Source organism: Myotis myotis, unplaced genomic scaffold (assembly GCF_014108235.1).
Source record: "Myotis myotis isolate mMyoMyo1 unplaced genomic scaffold, mMyoMyo1.p scaffold_m19_p_7, whole genome shotgun sequence".
In the NCBI taxonomy this organism is placed as follows: domain Eukaryota; kingdom Metazoa; phylum Chordata; class Mammalia; order Chiroptera; family Vespertilionidae; genus Myotis; species Myotis myotis.
In genome coordinates this window covers 47,167,249-47,183,234 of record NW_023416379.1, presented here as the reverse complement: position 1 = coordinate 47,183,234, position 15,986 = coordinate 47,167,249, and the positions used below count along the sequence as shown (strand labels likewise).

Sequence of the window (15,986 nt, the reverse complement as noted above, 5' to 3'; positions counted from 1 at the left end):
TCTTTCACATAAATGTGTCACAGTAATCATTCATCTGTCGTTCAGGGTCTGCCGGTCAGCCCTGGCAATTCATATAACTTTTCTTACAGTACGTTATCATTGTTGTTATTAGTTATTGTTGTCAATATCTTACTGTGCCTAATTTATTAAACTTTATCATAGTTACGAATGTTCAGAAAAAAACGTAGTACATATAGGGTTCAGAACTACCTGTAGTTTCAGGCATCCATTGGGGGTCTTGGAACATATCTCCTGCAGGTAAGGAGGAACTACTGTACCAAATGTTCTCTTGAGTGAAAAGCTAAAAAATAATGTAAGAGAAGCAGCAAAGAGTTAAAGATCTTTCTGCTCTTACTATAGCATTTCAAAATATGATTGAAGAGTAGCGTTGACTCATCCTCAGAAATAATGGCAAATCAGTTTTGACCTTGATTCACTGCCATGGTCAAAATAATTCTGGTTAACTTGGAAAGACTCTGAAAAATCTAAAAGGTCATATTTAAAATACTTAAGAATCCAAAAACTTATGAATTAGACTTTATTTTTAGTATTCAAAATGGCCACTAGATACGACAGAGAAAAGGTCAACAGTAATCATGTGCCAATGGATAGCACTTGCATATTTTGCTGTGATCCTCAGTCTTCAACCATACTATCAATGGACATTATCTAAATCTCAGACATAAACTTTAAAACTTGACTTATACACTCAGTTCTATTTATTTATTTCCTTCCCTTAATAGTTATTAAGCACCTGCTCTAAGCCAGCTTCTGACTGAGCAAGGCATAGAATAAAAAACAAAACAGATATATCTCCTGATCTTATGTAACTCACAACTCTACTGGAGATACTCATTGTGATGGTTAACTTCACATGTTGACGTGACTGGAATACAGAGCACTTGGATTAAACATTATTTCTGGGTGTGTCTGTGAGGGTGTTTTGGATGTGATTGGCATTTGAATTGGAAGACTGAGTAAAGCAGACTGCCCTCTCCGATGTGGATGGACATCATCCAATCTGTTGAAGGCCCGAATAAAACCAAAAGATGGAGGAAAGGAAAATTTGCACTTTGAGCTGGAACAAACCCAGCTACCCTCGACCTGTATTTACACCACCGGCCCTCCAGTTCTCAGAAATACACCCTAGGCTTTCCTGGGTCTCCAGCTTGCAGATGGCAAGTCATGGGACTTTTCAGCCTCCATAAACATGTGAGCCAATTCTTTATAAAAACTCATATATATCTCCTATCAGCTTTATTTCTCTGAAAAACCCCAACTCAGCCCTAACCAATTTAGCTCAATGGATAGAGCGTCAGCCTGTGGACTCAAGGGTCCCAGGTTCAATTCCGGTCAAGGGCATGTACCTTGGCTGAGGGCACATCCCCAATAGGGAGTGTGCAGGAGGCAGCTGATCGATGTTTCTTTCTCATCGATGTTTCTAACTCTATGTCCCTCTCCCTTCCTCTCTGTAAAAAAATCAATGAAATACATTTTTTAAAAAACCAACTCATACCAAACGTACATAAACATATCTAGGAACATAAAATAACCATTGGTATACACCATGTTGTGTGTGCTGTGAAGAAAAATTCAGGATGCTCTAAGAATAGAAAATGAAGGAAACATAATTCCTCACATATATGTGTCTATATTTTCTTGCAATATTCTCTAAATCCATGTTTGGTGACTGTACATTATCCACTCAATGAGTCTTAAAGTACTAAGCTAAAAGCTAATATATTTTCGTTGTGAAGTTATAGTTTATTTTGTATTTTTGTTTTGTTTTGTTTTTTTGGTGGGGAAAAGGTAGGAGTAGTAAATTATAGGGAGTAAGAGGTAAAATAAATTCATAATGACAAGAAGCGGGACTCTTTCATTGCAAAAATAAGTAAAATTTTACAAAATGTATGTGGTCTTGAAGAAAATCTTCTAAAATGAAATTGTTGACAAATAATTTTAAATTCAAGAAAATGTTTCTACTAAATCCTGTTATTGAGAAGAGTTCATACATAAAAATGATTGTCTCCTAAAAGCCAACTTTATTTCCATTTGTATTATTTCTAAATTTTAATTTTCAATCAAGTTTGCAGGGCATCCAACAATGGGGAAGACTCATTCTAGTAAAAGGGTCACACAATTGCCATTCAAAGTACTACATAGATCACTTCCCAATAGTCACCCTGCCTCCCCACACAAAAAATCATGCCTTAGCAAAGAAATGTGGTTTTCTGTGTTTTTTGTTTGTTTTTTAGCAAAGAAATGTTTTAAAGAAAATATGCAATATTCACTTTGAACCTTCAGAAATGGGGAAAAGATCAAGATGAAAAATGGCTTTAAAACTCAGAATGCAAAAGAAAAACTATTTCCTAAAAAGAGCACAGAAAATAGTAAAGGTTTAATTTTATAACATGGATAATTATCACCTGATAAATAAAATAATTATCCAGAAGTAATCAAGCTAGTCTTTTTTTAATTTGGATTCATTTTTCCACTGTACCTAAGTTTTCATAGCTAATCTACAGTAACTAAGTACTGAGAGCTGTAAATGCTGAAGTTCTTAAACTCTTTCTATTTTAACTGATCATCACAACTCAGCCTAAACCATGTATCAAAATCATGTAGGGTTAAAGGAAAGAAGTTGAATATGTTACAATGACAATAGGAAAAAACTAAAAGTTTCTTAAGATGTTTATCAATATGTAACCATTTGAAAAAAAGCACAGAATTCCTCCTTCTCAAAAATGAACCTACCCAGAAGAGCCCTGCAGTTTGCCATCTTTTAACTTACTTTTGAGAATATAAACTAGGGCAATGAAGCCCATGGGTGGCTTTTACTTTCCCTACTACCATTTTAAAGGCAAAGCACAGAAATCTGAAGAAAGACAAACGTATGTAACTGAATGCTTTAAAATAAGATGCCTGCACTAACTCCCTAAAGAGCGAAATATAAGCCAAATACTAAATGAGTGTAAACAAAATGATGCTTAGGGCTTAGGAGGAGAAAGTGCTAATACCAATACCCAAACAGAGATTTCAACCCAAACAGAGGAAATTGGTAAATCATAAAATTAGAATTAAAAGGGGAAAAGAAAAGTAAGCATTTGCCATTATATCTTGACACATACATGTCTGCTTTTTCTCTTCAAACACCCTAGAGTGGTTAGCTAAGGTATGCACATTAACCTGAATAACAAAAGTATCTTATTTTTGTAATATCAGAAACAAAGTAGTTTCTCTAGTATAGTTAAATGTAAATAATTTGAGTTAGGATTACAGAATTATAATATTTGTCAGAAGAACCCAACAGCAACCAGGACATTAAAGGGCCACATTTGCTATTAAAGGTGAACAAGAAATAAGTTCCTCTGTGCCAAAAAGAAAAAGAATTTCCCTCCCAAAATGTATAATAATAAAGTAGCTCTGAGATTAAGAAAACAAGCCAAAAAAAAAATGTCAAGCACAAATTTGATTTAAAATGTGCCCAGGTCAGTAGAGAACCTAAATTAGTATCAGAAACAAAATATTTTCCCCCTCTGAAGAAATTTGCCTTCATCCAGACGTGAAAAAAATTACCATGAAGTTCTGAGGGAAGTGACCAGCTTATAATAATAATAATAAAAAAAAATCACAAAACCTCAAAATGTTTAAGCAATATTTTTTCTAAATGTTAAGAGTTCAGGAGTTGGCAGCAAAGGGCAGAAACAGAATATTTTTAAATCTTAGCTATGACTATATGGGAAACAATGTTTATTCATCCAACCATACAGCAATTGTATATGCATCAGTGTCAGCGCATGTGGGCAGGAGGTCAGATGGCAGCATAGTAAGGAGACGGAAAGTGAAAAGGGGAGAACATCCTCAGGGCTTACAATCACCTGTTGTACTTGTTTAGGTGGAAGTAGATTTACAGCTATGACTGGGCATGAATGAACAGGTGCTGAGGCAGAACCTTACAGCTGAGTCTTTGTCAATATTTAGGGCTACTTCAGTTGGATGAACCCCTAGTCCAGTGATGGCGAACCTTTTGAGCTCGGCGTGTCAGCATTTTGAAAAACCCTAACTTAACTCTGGTGCCGTGTCACATATAGAAACTTCTTGATATTTGCAACCATAGTAAAACAAAGACTTATATTTTTGATATTTATTTTATATATTTAAATGCCATTTAACAAAGAAAAATCAACCAAAAAAATGAGTTCACGTGTCACCTCTGACACGCATGTCATAGGTTCGCCATCACTACCTTAGTCAGTCATGTCGGAGTTCAAATCCTATCTAACTCAAATCTTTCATATTATACTGACCCACCAACTACAGAAGGTAATTAAAGAAGACTATTGATTAAGTGTGTAGGGGTTTTTTTAAATATGTATTTTTATTGAATTAAGAGAGGAAGGGAGAGAGATATAGAAACATCAATGATGAGAAAGAATCACCAATCGGCTGCCTCCTGCACACCCTCCACTGGGGATCAAGCCCACAACCCAGGCATGTGCCCCTGACTGGAATAGAACCTGGGACCCTTCAGACTGCAGGCTGAGGCTCTACCCACTGAGTCAAACCAGCTAGGACAGCAGTTCTCAACCTGTGGGTCGCGATCCCTTTGGCGGTCGAATGACCCTTTCACAGGGGTCGCCTAAGACCATCCTGCATATCAGATATTTACATTACAATTCATAACAGTAGCAACATTACAGTTATGGAGTAGCAACGAAAATAATTTTATGGTTGGGTCACAACATGAGGAACTGTATTTAAAGGGCCAGAAGGTTGAGAACCACTGAGCTAGGGCAAGTGTGTGGGTTTTGTATTAAGCATAATGAACTGCCCTGAAGTCAATGCAAAACATCAGTGCCTTTTATCACTACTCAAAAATTCTACTTCTAGGGCTTTATTCAAAGGGAATAACCATAGATGTGTATAAAAACTGAACTGTAAGATACTTACCGTTACAGAGGAGAGGGGAAAAAAGGAAAATCTGTCTGATGTTATGTTGGCATATTCCCAATAAATTATGATACATCCATAAAATACCATTCAGTATTCAAAATGTTACAGAAGATCATTTTGCAATATAGTTAAAGGTAAATATGTTATATTAAAATTTTTATATGCAATGTTATTCATCTTTTTATGAAAATTAGAAATAGATATAATACAGTGTCATTTTTAGATATTAAAATATTATAGTACTAGTAGCCCTGCGCAAGAATCCATGCGCCAGTAGCTGCCCAGAGGCTCTCCGTGGCCCAGAGGCCCATCTGCAGTTAGGCGTAGAACACTTGCCAAGCAAGCGTTTCCCGCACCCCCACCCCCACCCCCCAGAGGCCCTCCGCAGCCTCCTCACCACAGTGACAAAGCAAGCATTCTGACAGGTGGCTCATGCTGCCTGCTCTCAGTGGCCACCGCCACCCCCGACCCATCCCCCCAACTGGGGGACTCTGGCAGGGCTGAGAGGACTGGGCACCGCTATCTTGTGGCTATGGGCGCCGCCATCTTTGTGACAGAGTGATTATTAATTTGCAATTACCCTTTTATTAGATAGAATTTCTCTATATGTATCTAAAAATATACACCAAAATGTTAACAATAATTACTTCTGGGTATAATTCTCCTTTTGTTCCTTTGTTGTTTTGGTTTTGGTTTTTTTGCTTGTCTAAATTTTCTATATTAAACATGTGTTAGTTCCATGATAAGAACAAATATTTAATATAGCAAAATAATAAAGATTTGAAACCTTACAATAGCAATTATACATGAAATATGGATACAAAAATGACAAGTTCCCAACATCATTATACCTTTAAACAGAAGCAAATTTACCCAAAGCCTATCATGGAAAATAAGGGAAACAAATCCAAAACTCATAATATCTTAAAGAACTCGAAAATTCAAGAGAAGGGAGAATGTTTAAAGAAGAAAATGGTGGGAATGAGCTGAAAAAAATTAAAAAACAGACTTTCTGCTAGTGCTGGATAATGTGAAACTTTAAAAGGCATCACAGACTGGGAAAAGTTAATCAAAATAGAGCAGGAAAACAGACTGGAGGAAATGGGAAAAAGTAAGCTAAAATGATTAAAAGAATAAATTTTATTACAAGTAATTTTATTAGGTAAGCATTTTCCCCTCTGGAAGGCAATGGATGCTATACCTGGAACTGCCCCTTTCCACATCAACTCCCTTTGAATCTACATCCTTCCAGGAGTAACTTAGATTAAAAAACAAACGAACAAAAACCTGCAGCAGACACCCTCAACCATATATTATCCCAACACCTGGCATAGATGTTAACTGAGTCCTACATAACTTCCAGTTGAAACCCTTATTCAGACCCAAACATCAAGCATCTTTAAATGCCTATAAATATTCTTTCTCTATTACCCATACATTTATTTTTGTTGTTTAAAAAAAAAAATAGGAAGAGGTGACAGCACCTCCCTTCGGAAGATAACAGCTAGAATAAAGAATCAATTCTTTTTTTGTAACACCTCCCCAAGGCAAATCCTTATAAGTGTTCACATTAAAAAAAAAATTGCCTACAATATTTTTCAAATGTTCTAGTGATAGAGATAAATTTGGCTAAGCCAATTGAGAGAAAAATAGTTAAGAAGCTGTGCTCAAAACCTCAAAAGGCATGTAAACCTTATGACTATAATGACACATAATGGTTTCAACTGAAAATTATCTAAGGATCGACTAACATGTATGCCAAGTGATTGATAGAGGATCTGGCTGGGGATGTTTTTTAATCTAAATTGGGCCTGGGAAACACTGAAAATAGCAGTGTATTATTCATTTCAATAGGTGAGCACTAGATTATCCTCCTGTAAATATACATACACTCTTGCCCAAGACCTGAAAACTATAATAAAATCCAACTTTCCAACTGTTGACTATATTTTTAATTAACATGAATGACCTTTCCCAGTATATTAAGCTAGAGTTTCATGCTTGAGTTTTCTGAATCTTCTGTCATATAGACAGAATGGAAACAAATTACTTTTACCAATCTTGTCCATACTTACTGGCATAGAAACTAAACGGCACTTTATCCTGTGTGTCAAACTCTAAGACAGAAACAGCTTGCTGTCTGTCAGCTTCAGAAACCATTTTTTACACGCATGGCACACTGCCTCAAGCCAACTAAACACTAAAACCATGTTGGGCAGCCCACACTGCAAATTATTTGGAATGTTCTCCATGTTCTGTGGCTGCAAAAGTATCTATTTCGTGGATTATCCAGTTCAAATTAGGGCCACATCTGACCTTAAACAGAAAATTCCCAGGAAACTTGAAACTATAATTGACCAAGATCCCATCAGTTCTGCAGGTCTGTGATCTCAGGTTCAGAGTAAAAGCATTTCACATGTTATTTTTTGAGAGCCCAAGAGACCCAACCTAAACTCTGGGAAACATGTTACTATTTCAAGTAAACAACAAAGAAATCACCATAAATATATACATGTCAAAGCTTCAAAAAAATTTCTACATGCATTAAGTAACTGGCATTTGTAGCAAATATACACACATTTCTGCTAAATATTAGCAAATGAAAGCAAAAATAAATCTAAAAATTATTTCACTTCATTTCTAATTTTCATACATATGCTGAAATATAGCAGATTCAGCAGTAGAATGCGGTAAGAAATAGCTCAAAGCTTGAATTGTAGAGATTGGAGACTGTATTATAGGTTTGTTTGTTTTTCTCATCCACTGAGCAAGTTTATTGTAGAAATTGTACATATATTATAGGATTATGCAATTAATTTTTTAGTTAGATTTAAACCTCTTTCAGGACAGAGAAAACATCTGACATTGAACATCTTTATATGTTACAAAAAAAGTGCTGTCTTTAATAGAGTGCCAGGTACATAGTGGATACTCAAAAAATGTCCTAGCTATCTACTGCTACACAATAAACCTCTCCTATCTTAGTGGAATACAACAAGTTATTTATTATTATTATTAACAACTCATAATTCTGAGGTTGAACATTCACTAGATGGTTCCTACTCAGAAGAGTTGGCTGAGTCACATCTCACACACTTGAGATGTCTTACACATTCAGATGTCTTGCAGTTGATGCTGGCTGTTAGTTCAGTCTCGGTGGGAATACCTACAAGTGTCCTCTCCATGTGGGATGGGCTTCCTCAGAGCATGGTAATGGGTTTCAATAGCTAAAGTCAGAAGAGAGAGCCAGGAAAAAGCTATTTCTTGTTTTCTAACCTTACCATGTAAATTACATAGCATCCCTTCTACCACATTCTATTCTTCAGAAGTAAATCACTAAGTTCAGTCCCTAGGAAAAAGGAAGATAATTAGTCTCCACCTCTTTATGGGACAATAGCAAAGAAATTGTGGACATTCAAAATTACAAAAATAAATATTTGAGATACGAATTCTGTTATCCCTCCCTTATCTTCAATCTTCCAATCTCTACTCTCACTGCTCTATCACTTACAAACACGCTCAATTTTCCCACAACTTCAAATTTCCTACCTAACACCCTCCAGGCAAAAACTCCTCTCTTGACCCTTATTTCCATGTAACATTAAATTTCTCCTTCTATGCTCATTCAACTTCTTAAAATTTTAATATAGGTATTATTTTCCAAGCATTAATGGATACCTCTTTCAAATCAACTAATTAGGATATCATTTCGCAAATTGGAATATCAAAATGTTTCTAAGGTTTGCATGTCTTTGAGGTCTATTCTCTAAGCCCAGACCAACAGGGAATGACCTGAAGGTCATTTTTGAAGTGTTAAAAGAAGAAAACTACATTGACAAGCTAAATTTTACCTAAGGATTCTTCTACTGAAGGTTAAGAAAGGCCTGATTCAATCATTCACTGATGGGATAATTCAATCCATTTCAATAAGTATGTGATTAGCATTGTTGGCACAGGCTACCGGGTCCAAGCTTTGTGCAAGAACAAGAACATATTGGAAAACATAATATTTTTAACTGATATTGATGAAAATGCTGAAGAAATGACAAGCTCTATTTTTAGCCTCTGATCTTTTAGACCTGCTGTTCTCAGTGCATGTGTATTATCAAGTCCCTGAAGTTTCCCCTGTTATATATTTTTATTATTATACTAGAGGCCTAATGCACAAAATTTGTACAAGGGCCTCGCAGCTGCAGTGGCTGCCTTGGCCCTCGCAGCCCTGGCTTCGTCCGGAAGGATGTCCAGAAGGTAATCTGGCTGTCCGGTCTAATTAGCATATTATGCTTTTATTATTAGAGATGTTGTTATATATTTTATATATAGTATAGTATATATTATAGATGCTGTTATATATTTTATATATATTATCCATAATAAATATATTATTTATTATATATATTAGACGGATATAGCTAGGGATTTTAGAATACATATTGTGATATATATATACATTTAGTTTCAAAAAGAATCACTTGCAAGGCAATCATCTCAAATCAAATAAACCATATACAAAATCTCAAGGCACTCATATCAATCAATAAATTCTGGGAACTAAATCACATCTACCTTAGAAACCCAAATTCTTATTAAATACAATACTTACTTGCCTGAACTCCAGCAAACTTAAAGTAAAATGATAACTGCAACTGGGGTTTTAAGTGTGTGACTTTTCCAAAGCAAATTTTTTTAATAAGAATGTTCAGTTTGCTGAAATTTTTCAGAAAATGCTTGAGATTGTGAGTTATTTTCATAAAGTTTCAGTTCTGGTATATTTGACAGCAGAGTGTCAAAACTGTGCTCCATTATGAAAATCTACATCCCAAATAAAATGCTATAATATTAATGGTTATTCTGGAATAATTATCTTTCAAAACTTCTCCACTGCACAATATTCCCTGTCTATGTTGGTAGTATGCATTCACACACAAAATTATATGTAGAGCATAAATGCTCATCTTGATTAAGTACTCGATTAAATACTTCATGATACTCTTTTCTTTAAACAAGTCCCCACATTCTATTCTTATTTTTCAAAATAATCTGGATGATGTAATCAATTATGTCACTAAAACTTGGGCTATACAACAAACACTTCACAAAATGCAGTGACTTTTCATCAGAACCTTTGATTTGTACCGGACATCAGGCATACACAATATAAGTGAAGAAGACAGAACCAGGAATAGACATTTGTGAGAAAATGGGCTCCAGTCACCCACAGGACACATGGGGGTGAGGGTGGGGGGGAACTTACCTATTTGCATAATAAATGCACTTATATATTTCACCAACTAATTACATGTATTACATACCTCATCCAAGGGCAAAACTGTCAGAAGCAATGTCAGATTATACAAGAAACATCAGGTTTTATGTATGATTCTTAGAAACAGTACTCCTAAAATTAGTTGGAGCCTTCTAATCTAAGACCATGAAAATCAACAAGTAAAGAGAAAATCTCTTTTTAAAAAGATATGGTTAAAAACTCATCTTACCTCGCTGATTAAAAAACAAAAGCTGCATATCTTCTACAGGGCTACCTGTATGTCTAAGTGTAGAGACCAAGTCTAACTACTCAATTACTCAATCAAGGACTAAACTAAACGATCACTTTGAAAATTCGGGTCAGCCCTGGGGAGTAGATTTCATAAAGATGTATTGTTGGGTGTTTTCTTTCTTTTTAAGCACCCTGAGCCTACAGGATTATTTTTCCTTTAAATAAATATATATATATATATATATATATATATATATATATATATATATATATTCCAAAAGCTAAAAGGGGCGGAGGAGGGAGGACGAGAAAATCAGGGCGAAGCAGAAAACCAACCGAGACAGAAAAGACATCCAGCGCCCGAGCTCACCCACATGCAAGAGGCAACCCCTGGGAACTGCCAGGGCTCTCAAGGAGCCTCCCCACCCGGGCCAACGAGGGCACTTTCACCCCCAGGGGGCGATGCGCCCGCAGCGTAAAAGTTCACGAGGGTTCCATCCCCGCCCTCACTCCCCGCGCTCAGCCTCCGGGGAGCGAGCCCTGCGGGGGCAATCGGGCTCCGGGAGCCTCCCTGCTCCCCCCTTTCCTGGAAGGCCCGGCTGCTCGGGCGGCAGGGGCCGGGGCCGGGGGCGTCGGGAGGCCGCGCCCGGGGCGCCCGGGGAAACCGAGTCCCGGCCGGGCCCCGCCGTGCGGCGCTGGCGGGTGCAATCAAGTCCAGCCGCAAATATCTCCCCGAAAACCCAGCTTCCTCCGCCCAACTTCGGTCTCACCAGCCTCCTCCATCGCCACCCACTCCGCCCGCCCGCACACCCTCCCCAACGCGGCGGATCCGGGGCTCCCGCCCGCCGCTGCTGTCCCGGGTCCGAGGAGCCGAGCCTCACCTCGTACAAAGGGCTGCGCGCGGGCGCCCTCAGCGCGCAGGGAGCGCGGCCCCGCCAGCGCCGCCCGGAACTTTCCTGACATAGCACTTCTCTCCCCGCCGCGGACAGCCGCGCTCCCGGCAGCGGGGGAGGAGGACGAGGAGGAGGAGGCAGCGGCTGGCAGGCGGCGGTGGCCGGGGCTGGAGCAGAAAGTGGGGAGCGTCGGCTGGGAGCCGCCGCCTCGCGATCTGCCGGGGTTCCCGCCCCCGGGGTAACCAAAGCTCGCTCTTAAAGGCGCCCGCGCGTTTTAGCCCGGAGGTGAGGGGTGGAGAGAGAGGGGCGGGGGAGGCAAGTTCCGAGCGTGGGGAGCAGACGCAGAAATTCCGGAGGCCGCCCTCGGGGCCCTGCGTTTGCCCTTTCCCAGCCGCTTCCCCAGCTCCCCGCCAGGTCTGGTGGCTCCTTAGCCAGGACAAAGGTGGGGTAAGTGCTGGGACCGGCACGGGGCTACCCTTGCCCATGGCTTGCGCTCCCCACCGAAGGCCCTTGCAACCTCGCCCATTGTCCTTCCTTCTCCTCTTTAGGGTCTCTTCTACATCCCTCCCTCGACACCCCCACCTCGCCCCTCCCTACACACACATACACCTACCCCTACCCTTACCCCACGACGCTACCCTGGCCCGCGCCCCCAAAGCCAGTAGAACTGCGTTTCCTTTCTTGTTTTCTGCTTGTTGGTCCTCTATTTCCAATACAGTGGTGAGGGTCTCCCAGGAGCGCAGGAGACTGAATGACTACAGACCAGCTGGAGTCCCTAGATTGGCCCCTGCAGGTGTCACTGGTGTGTGGCACGGGGGCCTTGCCAAATGCCTGCTTTACCCTGTGCCCTGTTCTCTTCCAATGGCCAATGGCCAGGTGGCCTCCATCTGGATTTCTTGAACCACTGACTTACATCAACAAAGCTTGGACGCAGAGATCTATAAACTGAACTCAGGAAGGCCCTCCAGAAACCATGCCATCTTAAGATGTAAATGACACAGGGAATTACCGCTTTCAAGTGAGGAGTGATATTGTTTTCCCAGCTATCATCAACATGTGTGATGACTGCTGAGACTACAGCGGGGTGTGCCCACTGTGGGGATGCCAGGAGACACAGCGTGAGCGAGCATTGGCCCAGGAATGGACCACAGTCAAGTGGGTGTTAGCAGCAGAGAGCTGCTTGTCTCCCTCGTGGCTCCCACTCTTGCTTCTCAGCACTGTAGGGCCTCAGCATAGTGTTGTGCCATTTGTATCCTGCAGCGTCCTCTGGGGAGGAGGAGGTAGGCAGGTAACTGAGTTGGAGATCCAGCCTGGGCTCCAAAGGCATGGGGGTGAGGCTCAGAGGAAAGGTTATTTTCTAATTTGCACAGACACTTGCATCATTACCCTGAGACTGGATGTCAGATCTTCCTCTCCTGCCACCTGCACTTGTGAAATAAGCACACGTGGATTTGTGGAGGGAGAGGGCAGGGAGACAACATGCAAAAGGTGGTAACGGTTTCTGTTAATAAGATGGAGAGATAATAAGCCTTGGGCTCTAAAAAACCAGGAGGTGTGGTCCTGCCTAGACCAAATGTTAAGATGAGGGAGAAGGTTAGCAGTGAGCAAGACTGAAGATATACTGGTTCTGTGGTAATCTTTATAGTCAGGATATTGGATATGATAGGCACCCAACTCAAACTAACAAGAAAGCCTCCAGTGCAGGCGTTTGGAATGCATTGGCTCAGCTATATATATAAAAGCCTAAGCGACCATCGCAACTGAAGGGAGGACCAAACAGGCTGTGTGGGGCGACCAGACCACCAGGGGGGTTAGTGAGGGACAACCGAACAGCAGGCTGCGTGGGGTGACCAGGCCCGTGGGGGGCAGTTGGGGGCGACCAGGCCGCGGGGGGGGGGGGGGCAGTGAGGGGTGACCAGGCCAGTGGGGGAGCAGTTGGGGGTGACCAGCCCAGCAGGGGAGGCAGTAAGAGGCAACCAGGCTGGCGGGGGGGTGGGGGGGGCAGTTGGGGGCAATCAGGCAGGCAGGCAGGTGAGCAGTTAGGAGCCAGTGGTCCCAGATTATGAGAAGGATGTCGGACTGCCAGTTTAGGCCCCATCCCTGTGGGATCCCGATTGGAGAGGGTGCAGGCTGGGCTGAGGGGACACCCCCCCCTCCCTCCCCCCCCTCCCCCCGCCACTGTGTACAAATTTCATGCACTGGGCCTCTAGTTTGCTTATAAATTCCAAGAGCTGGGGAGGGGGAGTTTAAAAAAATTTTTTTTTCTCCAGGTATTCAAAGAGTGTTAGGATTCAGTTTCTCTCCATATCTGGCTGTGCTTTCATTGCACTGGTTTTATTTTCTCTAATCTGTACCTAGACCTATAGGCCCAGGCTCACCTCCTCCTCCAGCTTCCTTAGCAATTGATCCCAAAGAATGGGTCTCATTGGACTCACTTCTATGCCCATCTATAACCATTATAACCATGGGTTGGAACACACACAGCCAGGTTGGGGTCATTTGCCGATGTCTGAAAAACGTCAGAGGAGACATCTTTAGTGCCTACTCTCCCCCTAGTACATACCCAAACCACATGGACTGAGTGGGAGAGAGGAGGTTCTCGGAGGGAAAATTAGTGTTGTTAACGAAGAGGAAATGAATGTTGACGTAGGTAAAGATCATAGATGACCTATGACCACAGCCCCCCACTCCCTAAACATACACATGCACACCGCCACCAAAGGGACTGACTACCTCCCTGGTTCCTCTGTCAGTAGCTTCAGAATGAGAAGAATGATGATGGTCATGGGATTTCAAGTAATTGAACCAGCCAACCCATCCTTTGGTTTCAGAAGCCACTGGGAAGGTCCTCAGTAATGTTTAACAAACCACTTGTAAACAAACAGTATCTAAAATGTAATTGTATTCAATAATATTTTTTCCTAAATCATGATACATCTGCCTTCACATGCCCCCAACCCCACATTCATTGTTACGCCTTGTGTTATTACGTAATCAATTCGACTTAAGAAGAGTCCATGGAAATTTCTTGTTGCACATATATTCATTCAGCTTGAGTACAAATGCGGCCTATGAATAATCACATTTCAGTATCCAAGTGACATAGGGCCCAGTTTCATTTTCAAGCTCCAGTCAGTTGTTCTTAATCTTTTCAGAGATCGCACCAAGTTTATATTTTGCGTATTAAAAATGCCAAACCATATGAGCCTTTTTCTTCCCACACAAGAACTTTTCTGACAGTTGCTCATAAAAACATTTTATATATTGTTTTTATTCTATTTTTTATGGAAGAATTTCTTAGATATCATAGAAAAATAAACTTAAAAACCTGGAAGATGCCCGGCCGGCATGGCTCAGTGGTTGAACATTGACCTATGAACCAAGAGGTCACGGTTCAATTCCCAGTCAGGGCACATGCCTGGGTTGTGGGCTTGATCCCCACTTTGGGGCATACAGGAGGTAGCCAATCAGTGAGTCTCTCTCATCAGTGATGTTTCTATCTCTCTCTCTCCTTCTCCCTTCCTCTTTGAAATCAATAAAAACATATGTTAAAAAAACAACAACACATGGAAGAGACTTTAGAATTAACCTGGAATTACCCCTTTCATTTTAGGGATGAAGGAAGAAAAGCTCAATAGAGGGGGATGAAAAGGGTAAAGGAAGTCAAGTATGTAGGGACAGAAGGAGACTAAACTTTGAGTGGTGAGCACACAGTGGAATATAAAGATGTATTATAAAGTTGTACACCTGAAACATATAATGCTATTAACCAATGTTATCCCAATAAATGTAATTGAAATTAAAAAGTAGTAAAAGCCCAGAGATTAACTTGTCTCGGGTCACAAAACTGTTTTTAGCAGGTGTGATGTGCTAGGCATTTTGAAAAGTAAAGAAGCAAAAGCATACAACTTGTCACTGTCCTCAAAGAGGTTAAGTTTAATTGAGGACACATAACTACATAAGATATAAAACAACTATAGAGCATCACAATATGTAATTTAGTATTTCAAAAAGTGTGATGAACTCTCTGTGTTAACTGTAGGCATTGAAATACGAGACACTATGGACTGAGGTCGCCTGGGAAATGCTTTCTAGCCAGGAACCAACTTGATGGCCTTTTAAAAATGAAGGGAAAAAAGAGGGTGGGGCTTTCCAGATGAGAAAACAAACAAAATGAGAAGGCATCAATGAGGAAAAGATCTTGCCATGTATTTGGAATAGATATGAAATCTATACTGTCATGGTTCAGAAGAGTGCTTCAAACTGCAAGTCATGAATTCATTTCAGTAGATTTTTGATCAGTATTTTTTAATTAACTAAAACAAATTATCAGACTGCATCATATTTAATAAGATTAAGTATTATTTGTTAAACTAGATTTTCATTATTTTATGTGCTTTAAGTTATGATGTAAATTACATGTCCTACTTTGGGTCATTTTCAAAAAAAAATTTCAAAGCCCCCATTTCAAACCATACAGACTGGGCGTGAAATGCTGCTTTGTAGCAAGACATTGAGCACATACCATCTCTCCAAGCATCGATTTCATTATGTGGGAGAGATTTTCTGCGCAGTAAGACCTATAATTGGTCCAGATTGGAGATTCTTAGTCCTGATTGTATATGAGAATGATCTGAGGAGCT

The 15,986-nt window shown here is 40.4% G+C and overlaps 1 protein-coding gene across 1 annotated transcript in view; it reads right to left on the bottom strand.

The window, feature by feature from the left end:
* GPR63 (G protein-coupled receptor 63) overlaps window positions 1-11,528 on the bottom strand; it is a 38,371-nt gene extending 26,843 nt beyond the window's left edge. Inside the window, exon 1 of the mRNA XM_036318082.1 lies at window positions 11,332-11,528. The gene's annotated coding sequence lies outside the window, so the exon portion shown is untranslated. The remainder of the gene's footprint in view (window positions 1-11,331) is intronic.
* Window positions 11,529-15,986: the final 4,458 nt, after the last annotated feature.